Raw genomic sequence first — 13,308 nt, 5'->3', positions numbered from 1 at the left:
TTCTATTTGCTTTCGAGCGCTTTTCAATTTTCACAGCGGGCACAAACGGGGCCTGAAAAGGTTTTCGGAGCTCATGATCAGCTCTGGCCACAAATAAAAAATAAAAACCCCGAACAATGTTTGTAATTTATTTCATTGTGCGATGATTAGCAGGCATTTCTTTAACAGATTGAATTGAAGCTGGCAGAGAAGAAGCTAGTTGGAGGAGGAGGAGGAGGAGGAGGAGGAGGTGGTGCTAGCTGGAATAGCTCCAAATGAAGACATCGTGAATTGTGCTCCACTTTCATTGTTTTGATTTGGAATTCGATGTTTGTAGCTGGCTCGAAGCAGCGCTGAGAGAAACGCGCCGGCCCGGCTTATTAGCTGATAGTTATGGCCAGCGCCGTAGTTTATGGGCCTACAGGCCGGGCCAGGCCTTTTTATGGCCAGCTCCATCCGCTGCATTGTGTGCGATGCGCAGGTAGCTCGCACCAAATTGAAATTGAAAAGCAAGAAACATCAGCAGCAACAACATCATCAATATCTGGCTAAAAACCTACTTTGGGTTTTCTACAAAATCTGAGCATATTGTTATAATTGAGTTTTTGCCCACACGCTGCCACGCCCACAGCAGCCGCAGCCACAGCCACAGCCACAGCCGCAGCCGCAGCTAGCCCGGGGATGGCGCTGACACCAAATATCATAATAATGAACTCAAGTGCGTTGTGGAGGCGAGCTCGCTGGCAGACGGCCAAGGGGACAGTAGCTGGGCGACAACCCTCGACCCCTGGACGAGCGAGCGCGAGCACAGAGGAGTGTGGGTGACTTTTAATTTACTTCAAATCCGTACTCAACTGCATGGCCCCCGGGGGAGTTGTTCCTGTGGCAAGTGGCACGTCCACACGGAGAGCGAAACATACAGCAGGAGACACTGCGCAAGAAAGAGAGAGAGAGAGAGAGAGCGAGAAAGAAAGAGAGGGGGAGAGAGAGAGAGCATTGCATACCTTGACGCGACTTTTGACTTTGGACAACAACCACCAGCCACTAAAACTCCTGTTAGTCTACAACACTAGACAACAGGATTTTAGAGACGACCGACGAAAAGGATAAATGAAAAGGAAAGTTAAAGATAAGTGAGAAATGAGGGGAGCTACAAGATAAATAAATAATATATGTAATATAGAATATATTAGATTTCCTGCTCTGATTACAGCAATTAAAAAAGTATATATATGATATAAATATATATATAAAATAAAAGAGATTTCATTCTTTGATTCTGTGCTATATGAAATAGGATATATACAAATAATATATCTTATATGAAATAGATAAGATTTCCTGCTCTTGTTGTGCTATATAAAGGCAAGAAATAAGATATATAAATATAATATAAACTATATGATTCCATATTCTGATAATGTACTTTAAAAAGATAGTAAATAATATATATAAATACAAAATAAAACATATTAAATATTTTTCTCTAATAATTTGTTTTATAAAAATAAGAAATAAGATAAATAAATATAATATTAAATATATAAGATTCCATTCATGGATGTTTTGCTGGACAGTGTAGAATGCCACAGAAGTTTTTCATATTTGCCAACAACAATCAGTGCCTTTCATTCTCTATTCCTGTCGCTCGCACTTCTCACGTCTTTCTCTCTCTCTCTCTCTCTCTCTGTTTCTCTATTTGGGTCGCCCTCTCTCCCTCGCTCTCGTCTGGTCTGGTCGCTGCGCACATCATTAATTTGTTATACGGAGATTATCTATTTTTATTGTTATTAATGGCAAACAATTTATTAAGCTGCGAGGCAAAGGACTCACACATGCTGAATCGCAAGGACGAGACGCTAAGGGCGGCATAGGGGAGTGTAGTGGAGAAGTGGGTGGTGGTGGGGCAGGGGGTTGCTGATGTAGTTCGCGTCATGTAAATCAACAAATTTCACTAAACTACGTGCGGGTGTTGTGCAGATGGATTGCTCATTATGTGCCACAAGGTGTGGGGTTGGTGGGGCAGCACGAAGGCCGCTGCGAGAGGGGTGGGGGGCAGAGACTTAGACTTGAAAGCGACATAGACGGAGACTGTGTTGGCGAGAGAGTGAAAGAAAGAGCTATTGCAAGGTGTTGACGTCCTGCACTTTGTGCCACATTTTGTGGCTGCTGTCGATGGTGGTGTAGTTGGTGCTGGTGCGGCTGCTGGTGCTGCCGGTGGTGCTGCCTAACTGCCAGCTAGCCCGGATGCTCATTAGTATGCGTAGCGCCCACAAAGCTGTTTATTAGGGTCATTAGCGGCGCCTCTGAGCTCGGCCTTCGGCCACTTTGCCTTGCTGCCAGCCACTGGCAGGAGTCGCCTCTGTAACACTGTAACTGGAGCACACTTAAATGATCCAGCCACAACACAACACACACACACATACATACACACACCAGACACTGGGCAGGTGTTAGATATGAGGCAACGGCTGGCATAGACGAGTCGGCTCTGAATGTTGAATGTTGATTGGAGGGAAAGATAAATGCGGAAGCGCAACTTTATCTCTTCTGGAATGCGCTAATAGATCTTACCATGACTGGGACTTGGACTGCAATCGGTGCAATATAGAAATATATACATATATCATTTTATATACTAATTATAATATAAATTTAATAGCTTATATGAATGCATTTTCAGCATATGATCTACATACATATTCTATTGAATATCTGAAAATCTAATACACCTACAATTTATTTTACATATGCCTAGAGAGTTTTACTGAGGCATTCCATTAATATCATCAAAGTAGTAATATTTATTGATTATTTGATTTATTCGCGTTCTTATATACGGACAGAGGACAGATGGACAAGACTAAATAGACTCAGGATCTCAGGATCTGTCACGCCTTGCTTTGCCTTTGCTATATAAATTTTAACAAACCCATTAAAGCCCGATTTTCCATTTTTAATATGTGAAGAGTATAAACTTAGTTTTAATCGATAATTTAACAACAGATTAATAGATTAGTTATAATAGTAGCAATATATAAAGCTGCAACTTCCCGTTCCAACAAACTTAGCAAATGATTAAGTCCTTCAAATACCAATAGAAATTAAATAAGATATATTGATTATATTAAATTAAATATATATAAATAATAAGAAATAAATATATATATAAAAAAATAAAAATTATTTATAAATAAATTTTATTAAAAATCAATTCTATAAACAAAAATAAGTAATACTCTTAATAAAAATAATAATATAAAAAAATATAATTGTATATGCGATAAAAAATATATATAAATGTATATACGATTACAAACTTATTATTTATCTAAAATAAATAAATACAAATTATTTCATCACTCATAACACCCAATCAATATCCCTGTGTAAGTCGTAGTCGATCAGTCGATCATAATGATGTTTTATGTGAATCTTATATTGATATACATACATATGTATATATAAATATTTACTATATTGATATATTTTATATTTACTTACTTATATTTACTTAAATCTCCGACCACTCATATGCCCCACATAGTTATGGATATATCCTGTTAGGGCACATTTAGAGATCATAAGTATGTATATATGTATTAGGTCCACTCAAAATAAAAGAGATTAGATCTCAACAAATGCCAGATATTTGAAAGAAAACTCAAGCAACACTTGAAAATTCTTCTAACTTATAGATAGTATGAGCTCTATGAGAATGATAAATAAAGAAAGCTCTTCTCGTCTGTCGCACCAATTAACCTCGTTGCTGCAATGCCGTACAGGGTGTGCGTTAGTTGTCTAAAGACAAAATAAACAGCGCATAAATTTAATATTAAATAAGCATAACATAATAAATTCGATTCCAATAAATCCAATTAGTCATGGACAAATTATTATTGAAGGCAGCCGCTTGTCAGAAAGCGAAGCCGAGAATCGTTCACTGCTGAGAGTTTCGTAGCTGCGCCCCCACCGTGACCTGCCCCCTCCCCTCGCATGCTCTCTCTCTCTATCTATCTTTCTCCTCACTTGTATATATTTTATGCATTGTTGGCATTTGCTTGATAACGCGCTGATAGCAGAGACTGAGACCGAGACTGGGACTGAGACTGAGACCGGGACAAACAGGCCTCGCTCTCTGTTGTCCCTCCCTTGGGGACTTGTCGAGGAGCGGACAGGGTTGGCTTGGGGTCAACTTCGAGCGCAATGCAAATGAGAAATTGAAATGACATTCAATGAAATGAAATGAAATGAAATGTCTGTGAGGATCTCCTATCTGCTATCTCCCTCCACTCGCGAGATCATTTCGCTGCGGATCTGCTCCCGGCTCGGGTCTATCTGGGCTCGTCTCGCATTTCCGTTATGCGGACAAACGAGATAATTGGGCACATGGATTTATGGCGCCGCAGCTCCGCAACGCTCCAACGGATGACAAGTGGAGGGCCCCTGCACCTCCGCCCACCCCTCGCCCAATAACCTGTTAGGCACCCCGCCCCGCCCCTCTCCCTGGCAGACCCCTTTTTGTTTGTGTGTGATTTATTTAATAAGCTTCGGCGCGCGTTCACATAAAGAAATCGACATGTATGAATTGCCCCCGCTCGCGCCCCCTCCTCCAGCCCGACTGCGCCGCTGTCTACGTCCATGTGCAGTGCATGACTGTAAAAATTTATTGGCCATCAGTCACAATTGCCAATGCGATGTGGCAACGAATTGTGGCAATATGTTGCACACGCGCCCCGATAAGCCCCGGCCTCAGCCGAAAAATAAAAGCGAACAAAAACTACCTAGATCTGCCAACGTTGCTCCTGTCCAGTGGCCAGACCCACCTCCCCACTCCCCCCCGCCACAATGCCTGCTCCTGTCAAATATGGCGTACTTGAAATTGTTTGACGTGCTTCCATTTCCATTTGCAGATATTCTCACAGGATAGCTCTTCACGGATCCGAGCCCCTCGAATGTGAGTCTCCGGATAAACTAGCCCAAATCGGAGCTCACTTTATGTGACACTAATATCAATATGTCATAATGAATATTGTGCCGTAGCATGCACACATGCTGCCCCCCTTCCCCCCTCGTCTTTCTATGAACGGTCATCCGATTGTCAGTCAGGTGGCTTTTCATCGACGAGCTTTGTTAGTTTGCTTTCAAAGTTTTCTTTTGTGAATGTTTTTCAAGTCGATTTGTCGACTTTCTTTAGAGTCTGTAAATAGCTTACTTCTGATAACATTAAACACCATTAACTCTATTAAGAGTAATACCTGAATAAAGAACCGTCAATCATATATTTCTACTTGCCTGCTAAACATTCATTAGAGACTTTACCGTGCAGTTTTCTAATATAGTTTTAGGGCTCTTCTATCTTCCTTAGTTTATTGTTTTCTAGATCTATATTATTGTACTCGGCTGACAGTCAGTTTAACATCCAACCTGACAATTTGGGCTTAAAGCTCTTTGTTCTTTTTCCATTCTTATCATTTCTTTTATTTATATAACTATCGATATATGCTTTTCATTATTTGTAAACTCTTTCTTAAACCATAAATTTCTGCCTGCTTGCCTAACTAGTACTTGACAGCTAGTTTTACATGCACTCGTACATATAAATCTCTCTATTCTTTTACCCTCTTTATAATATCTTTTATATATTTATACTTTATCGATTAAAATTGGTCTGACAATCACTTGACAGACAGTTTAACGCCTACTTTTCAGCTATAGTTTTAAAGTTTTTCATTATTTATTAATTTATTATATATATTATATTATATATACCCTTCTCTCTATCTCTCCCTCTTTCTGTATATATCGATTTATAGTATAAAGTTGATTGATAATTGAATGTGCTCTATAGCGCATTCTGGCAGCGACTTGTTCCGGTTTTTCATACATTTTATCTGCTGTTTTTGTGATCCAGTTGAAATGAACATAATTTTTTTTGGTTGGTAGCCGCTGGGAATGACGGAGCGAAAAGCCAGAGCTGGGGGCCAGGGCTGCGGATGGGGCTGATTCTGAAATAATGGGGCTCAATGATATTAATACGTTCGCTCGTTATCAAATTGCGTTTGCATGCAGAATGGACAGAGAGAATGGACGAGATTTGTTCTCCAGCTCCGCTTCTCGCTCTCATTCAGCTCTCTTTTATTGCTTCTTTTGCTGTAGATGTTATTATTATTGTTATTTTTCTGCTTTGCTGGACACGGACATCGGAAACGAGCGCCATATTTAAGCATCGTACGTGAGCCAGTGATTTGTGGCGTTGCCTGTCTGAATGCTCCAGTCCAACCCCCAGACCGCAGTCAGCCCCAGCGAAGCACCCACCCAAACTGTAAAAAGCCTAAACAATAAACACAGACAGCCAAGAGAGATGTATTTAACAAGAGAGAGAGAGAGAGCGAAGGAAGGAAAGAGACAGATGCATGTAGCGAACGTGAGCGGATTTTGGGAGCAGCTTTCGCTGCTCTGGCGAGGGAGGGGAGGAGCTCTGTAGCGAAAAGGTGACAAAATTCGAATGCAAATAAAACGACAGCGACAAAAACTTTATTTAATTTAAAAGCTAAAAATATAAAATAAATTTTCCACATTTGACTTTTACAACGACAATTTGCCCGTTGACTGTCGTAAAGCGAAGAACCACTCAATCCCTCTCCACAGACACCTACATCAGCGGCAATAACATTCTGCCTATGGCAACCTTTTTTGCGACCCCTAAACACACACACACACACACACACACCGAGTCACATGTACGACCCCTAACCCGTATAGGTGTAGATTGGCGGGCCAGAAAGAATGCAAAGGGAGAGAATACGCCGTAAACCGTAAACCGTAACCAAAAACCGTACGCAAAGTTACGATAATCGTTTATTGAAATGCAAATTTTTTGCTGATTTTGCTGCTTTTAGAAGTCAATTTGAGTTGGCACCCCCGCCAAGAGCCCCTCCCTCCCCCTGCCGTACATGTGAGAACTTTTACACTTGTGTTATGATTGTCTTTTGCTTACGCCACCAATACAATAAAAGGTCATCTATTTAACATATGCATTTGCATATTTACAACTTGCTATGCCTCGTCCCCTCCGAGGGGAATGGCGATGGCGTCTGAGGTGTGCGGGCCGACTGAAGGGTTCGACTCAAAGGTTTAATGCCACCAAATGGGTTGACCCTCTGATTGCTTTTGGGCCTCTGGGCGATCAGATGCATCATTAGGCCGAAACCCTTTGATTCCTCCATGTTCTTTGTGAGTGGAAATCGAAGTGTTGGCAGAAATAGTTTGAATAGTTTGAGGTATTTTATCTAAAGAATGGGAATGGATGTTATCTTTCGCTCAGCCATATAAGATGTCCATGCTCTACACCTCTCTCCCTCTATATAAGGCATATAGTACATATTCCGCTCTTTCTCTTTCTTCCTTCCTCTTTCTATCTTTCTCTTTCCCTCTCATTTTGACTCTCCCTTTCTCTTTTTGTCTCTATCTTCCCCTATGTATCCCTGTCTTTTTCTCTCTCTGTCTCTCTCTCTCTCTTTCTGTCTCTTTCACTCGCTTCTTCATCTAATGTTGCACCAAGATTTAGTTGTCATGGGAACCATTTGATTACCATGGATAAAGTAACTGCATTTCGGATAGATTAGTTAATGTTTTCTCACATTTTCCTCGAGCTTTTCCGCTCTCGCTCGTAACTGCTAAGCTCTGGCTTAATTAACGACCGCATTTTTATCTCGAGTCGATCGATCAGAAATCAAAACTCTAAATCTCATTAATTTGACAAGCATTGCGCACAAAACACACTCACACATACACAGACTGAGGAGGGCTCAAATTTCTGGGAAAGATAAATATTTTCGAGAGATACATGGTGCTAGAGAGAGAGGGGGGGGAGAGGGCGATACAGATGCATAGATAGTTGCTAAATTAGGGCCGCCGCAGCCGCCACGTTGCCAAAAGGATATCAAAATATGCCACGCCCCCCACCCAGCCACGCTGCCACCCTGCCACGCCGGGTAGCTGATGCAACTGTCAACTGTCAAAAGTGCAGCGCAACAAGGGATTCCGGATTGTGGTTCAACTATTTACGGTGCTGCATGAAAAATCAAAACTAGATACGCCGATAAGATAAATAATTGGAATATGAAGCTGGCCCTTTCTTCCGCCGCTCCCCACTAGCCCCTTGCCGTGCCCCTTGCCACTGCCCTTGCCTCTGTTGAATAAAAATAAAATAAAAATTGACACACGACGTGTGACGTAGCTCGAAGAGTGGTCGAAGGGGGGTGCTGCGGGAAAGCGGACGGGAGGGATGGCTGGTGGTTTGTGATTTGGTGCGCTGCGTGTTTAATCACAGCAAATAATTAAATGTCTATTTCGGAGGGCGTCGCAGCGACACGTGTGCAACAAGAGGCATTAGGAATTAAGACTTCATTTAAGTGCTTATCGCCAAAAACAAATCAACAAAATATGACAATCCTCCCTCTCTCTCACACACACTGTCTCTCTCTTTCTCTCTCTCGCTCTAGATGATTTCCGATTTTGGGCAACTTGCAAGCAAATCAGTAGCACAGCAGACATAGCTCCCATCCACCGTCGCCTCCCACCTGCCCAGGCACACCTGTCTACCTGTGTTACATTTACGAATTGTACTTAGCTAATAAAGTCATTATTTTAGCCCCCACCTGCGCCCAATCAAATCACTGCCACACTTCAGTGATAGCAAACAGAAGGTATTATTTCATTTGCTGCGGGGCGAAAGGGCAACAGCTGAGTTAATATACGCGCCACGCAATACCCTACAGGGATGCCAGCGGGCCTTTCACCACCATCACTAGTTTATTGAAGTGCAAGAATATTGCCTTACTCATATTAAATATCTATTTAGTATATTTAATAGTTATTATGTAAATAAAGAGTCAGAGCCAGAGCTAAGGCACATAAAGAAATTTCGTTTCAGTATTCGCTCGAGAAATGTTTCTCTCTGATATTCTAGAGATTCGTCTTATGTATTGAATCTAAAGATAACTTAATTAAAATCATATATGTATAAATATGGAGAAACTATTTTTCAGATTCTTTTACTTTTATAAAGTATGAACAGCATTAAGTGTGTAGCAATTGTCCTACCTTTCAGAGGGCATATCTACTGTAGATCTTTTATTTCTCAAACTCTTTAGTCTTTGCTTTAGTGTTTGCAGAATATTGCTTTACATGTTCTTTTGTAGAGTAATATTGTATATTTACGTATATATCTAAATTAATGAGTTTCTTCTTCTAGTATGGCTCCAAAAGAACTCTTTGATAATAGAATGTACTAACAAATGGATTTACTGACTTTCCCATTCTGCTCTCTCTGTTCATTTTTAATCTCTGTCTCTCTCTATATCTCTCTCTCTCTCTCTTTGTCTCTCCCTCTTTCTATCTATATTATCTATTTTTCTTTATTCATCTCTTAATTTCTAGCCCTCTTTTTCTCAAAATCTATCTGACAATAATCTATCGCTTTCAGTTTCTCCTTATTCCATTAGATGTCTTTCTTTCTCTCTCTTTTTCTTTGTCTTTCTCTCTCTCTCTCTCTCTCTCTCTGTAATCTCTCTCTTTCTATCTCCCTCATTATAATTGTAGGGTCTGCCAACGGTGTCGTATCCCCAAAGTATCCATACGAAAAAAAAAACTACACAATATCAAAGCGCGCTCCAATTCCAATTGGAAATATCAAATAATACCGATTGACAAATCAATCGGGGGCAAATAATGACATTATTTGTTGCCTGTTGGCGGGCATTACGAATACAAATATGAATGTGAATGTGAATATGAGTGTAAGTGTGAGTATTTGAGATTTGATATTTGATATTTGATATTTGTTATTGTAATTATTATTGTGGCATGTTCTGTCGTTTAGTTGCGGCTCATATACATAATGTGGGGGGTGGGGGATGGGCGAGGGGTTGCCTTATTTTATACATCCGCAACCGCCCTCTCCCTTTATCTATAGCTTTTTTCCTTTTTTAGGTAGACCTCCCCACCCACGCACTGAGTTATTAATTTCGTTATTTGCTCGACGTTCGTTTTATTTATTCATCAATTTTATCAGCACAAATTAAAAACAAATTAGTCGACAGTAGGTAAATAATAATAAAGTGTAATAAAAATCACAGACAAATCAAAGAGGGTGAGAGGCGGGTGCTGGTCGGTGGGGGGGGTGGCTGCTTGATATGGAGCCAGCCATTGATAAGCATTCGAAACTTGATTCATTCAAATGGCAAAGCGCTTACAAAGTTTTATTTATTTCGGCCTTTGTTTTGTTGTTGTTGTCGTTGTTGCATTTGCATTTGTTTTCCTTTTTGCCTTTCATTAATTGTCGATTTTTATTTTAATGCCATTTTTATTGTTTTTAATGCGCTTTTAATAATAATTGATTTCTGATCAGAGCCAAGCGATAAAAAGGCCATTTCACGTACGACAACGCCAAATGGAAATCATTTCAAAATTAACTTTTGATAATGTTTATATACTGTATGTATAAATATATTTGTATATTGATATACTGAAGTCATCATATTATATTAAATTGTTGATATGTATATTTTATATATTTATATTTCTTAATTGTTGTTAACTTTACAAATGTATTTTGATTGTTGAACAAATCTTTTTAATAATTTTCTATCCCATCTATTTGTTTTCAACTTTAACTTAGACAGAGTTATTTAATTAACTCTAAATGATTCTGTTATTAAAAAAAAAAAAAAAAAACTTACAAAAATATAAAAGAGAAAATCTAATAATATGTTAAAAAGATGTCGTCATAATAATCTCTGTAGATATTTCTGGAGCTGTTAGAGTAATACATATTGTATATATAGGTAAGAAGTAAAATGAATCATTTTATCATCAAATATGATTAATATTCATATTCACAACAATGTTTATATAGTAAGTGTATGCCAAACATATTATTTCAATATGAGACTTTTATGAGAACTTGAAATAATTGAACTAATTTTAACAGAATAGTACAGTATTTCTTGCAGTATTTAAAATTTAAAAAACAATAAAAATAATATCATAAACATATTAAGTATTAATATCTGCAAGTTCTAAGTGAATATTATGGAAATATAAAAGGCTTGGAGGACTTGAGAATGTTCAAGAAGGTTTCATAAACTCATAGAAGCTACGATTATCGATTTGACAACTATCTAGATAAATGAAGTTTGAGTTATGCCCTAATTCTCAGTTAAATCTTTCCCGTTATAAAATAATGTACATCATATACTGTTTGAGCATTATCTATATTTTAATTTTTAAAGAGTTGAATTCATTTGGGATGGAGTTAACTAGGTCCATTATAGCCCATCAAAATGGTTGGGGCTGTACGCATTAGACCCGCTGTAGATAATTTCGCATGAAGTCCAATTTGCTCATATCATGCATATTTTTGATTTACTTTTAATTACGTTTATCACTCGAAACAGGCAGGTGAGGGGGCAACACGAGAAAAGCCCAAAGAAAATGACATTGAAACGAAAACGAAAATGAAAATGAAAATCAAAATGAAAATGCAAATCAAAAACAATATACATTATAATGATGATGCGCGAATAAGTTCTATAATGATAAATAAAATGAGAGCGGGCCAAATGTCAAAGTAGATTTGTGTGAATACCAGAGGGAGAAAGAGAGAGATAGAGATAGAGTGAGGAAGCGAGTGAGTGAGAGGGGAGTGGGTGGTATGAAACTTTGCAGAGTAAACTTAATAGAAAATCAAGCACAAGAAAATGGCGTACGATAAGCAGCCGAAACAGAAGAAGAAGAAGAAGAAGAAGAAGAAAAAGAAAAAGAGGAGGAAGAGGCTGCGGCAGCAGACAACAGCTAGAAGTAAAATAGAAAATCGAGAAAAACGAAACGCCCCGCAGCAAATTAAATGAAAATTTGTTTGTGTGTGGAAAAATCAAGTGAAAATTAATTGAATTGAGTTGAGTGCGGCGGCCGCTGCCCCGTTTATAGATTTTTGCTGGCCGATAAAAACGCTGACGATGAGCAAGAAGAAGACGAAACACTTTACACACAAAAGCCGAAGCAGAGGAAGCAGCAGCAGCAGCAGCAGCAGCAGAGCGTCTCTGTGTGTATGTGTGTGTATTTGTGTTTGCCTTTTTTTGCCAATCATAAGAGCGAAAGAAGTGAAAGACGGGGCGAATAGCTGGGCTGCAGCACAGCAAATGGTCAGCGAGGGCGGCAATTTGTGTGTGGGTATGCATCTGTGTGTGTGTGTGTGTGTGTGTGTGCATAATTCATTTAAAAGACGCAAAAGTCGCAGCTGCGCAGTGTGCAGCAGCAGAAGCAGCTACGTTAGCAGCCAGTGGGGCTGCTGCTCTGGGGCACCCAGTCCTGCTGCATATTTAAGACATTATTACATTATAATCGCATAAAACAATCAATAAAATGTCAGTTGACTGCGCCGAGCAGCGTCGTAACGGCTGGCAGCGACGCTGCCTTGCGCCTCGATTGCCCATAATCATAACGCCAGCGCAGGGCGACGCATGCACAAATTTCCCAGTATTTATTTTGGCCACGCCTGTGTCTGTAGCGCTGTCTCGCTCTGGCTGCCGCACTAGCAGCAGCCGTGACGGCAACAGCAACAGCAACAGCATCTATGTAGCTGGTTGCCAGCTCTGCTCACTCTCACACACACACACACACACGCGCATACACATAAAAGCGCCAGTCACACACACAAACACACACACATGCACACACATATTCACTTTAAATCAATTTTTTTGGCGTTTTTCATTTCATTTTCACGACGTTCTCATCGTTGACTGTTGCGCCTCGCTCTCACTAGCTCTCTCGCTTTAGCATGCGCGCACTGAGCCAGAAAAATACCATTATTGTGTTCGTGACTGTGCGAGTGTGTGCGTGCGCTCTTGTGCATGTGTGCATGTGTGTGTGTGTGTGCTTAGTGGAATGAGCAGCATGGCGAGTGGAAGAGAGTCCAGTGCCTTGGCGTGTTTGTTAAGTGAAACCATTTTTCTTTATATTGCAACGGCAGCAGCGACGGCAACGACGACGACGACGACGACGACAGTTGGCAGCGCTGCCGCCGTCGCTGCTGCGTACGTTTTGTTATTTCTCGCTTTGGCGCACATAAATTTGAACGTTAATGATTTTTGCTTGCAGTCGCGCATGCGACCAGCAACAACAAAAACAACAATAACAACAGCTGGCCACAAGTGTTGAAAAATGCTCACGCTTGTTGTTGTTTGTTGCTGTTGTTTGTTGTTGGTGCTGCGCTTGTGGTGCTGCTGCTGCTGCTGCTGCTGCTGTTTTGCAGGTGTCGCT

The sequence above is a fragment of the Drosophila mojavensis genome, unplaced genomic scaffold, assembly GCF_018153725.1.
Source record: "Drosophila mojavensis isolate 15081-1352.22 unplaced genomic scaffold, ASM1815372v1 contig_136, whole genome shotgun sequence".
Taxonomy (NCBI): domain Eukaryota; kingdom Metazoa; phylum Arthropoda; class Insecta; order Diptera; family Drosophilidae; genus Drosophila; species Drosophila mojavensis.
The sequence above is the reverse complement of the archived record's forward strand: the minus strand, read 5'-3'. Positions refer to the sequence as shown.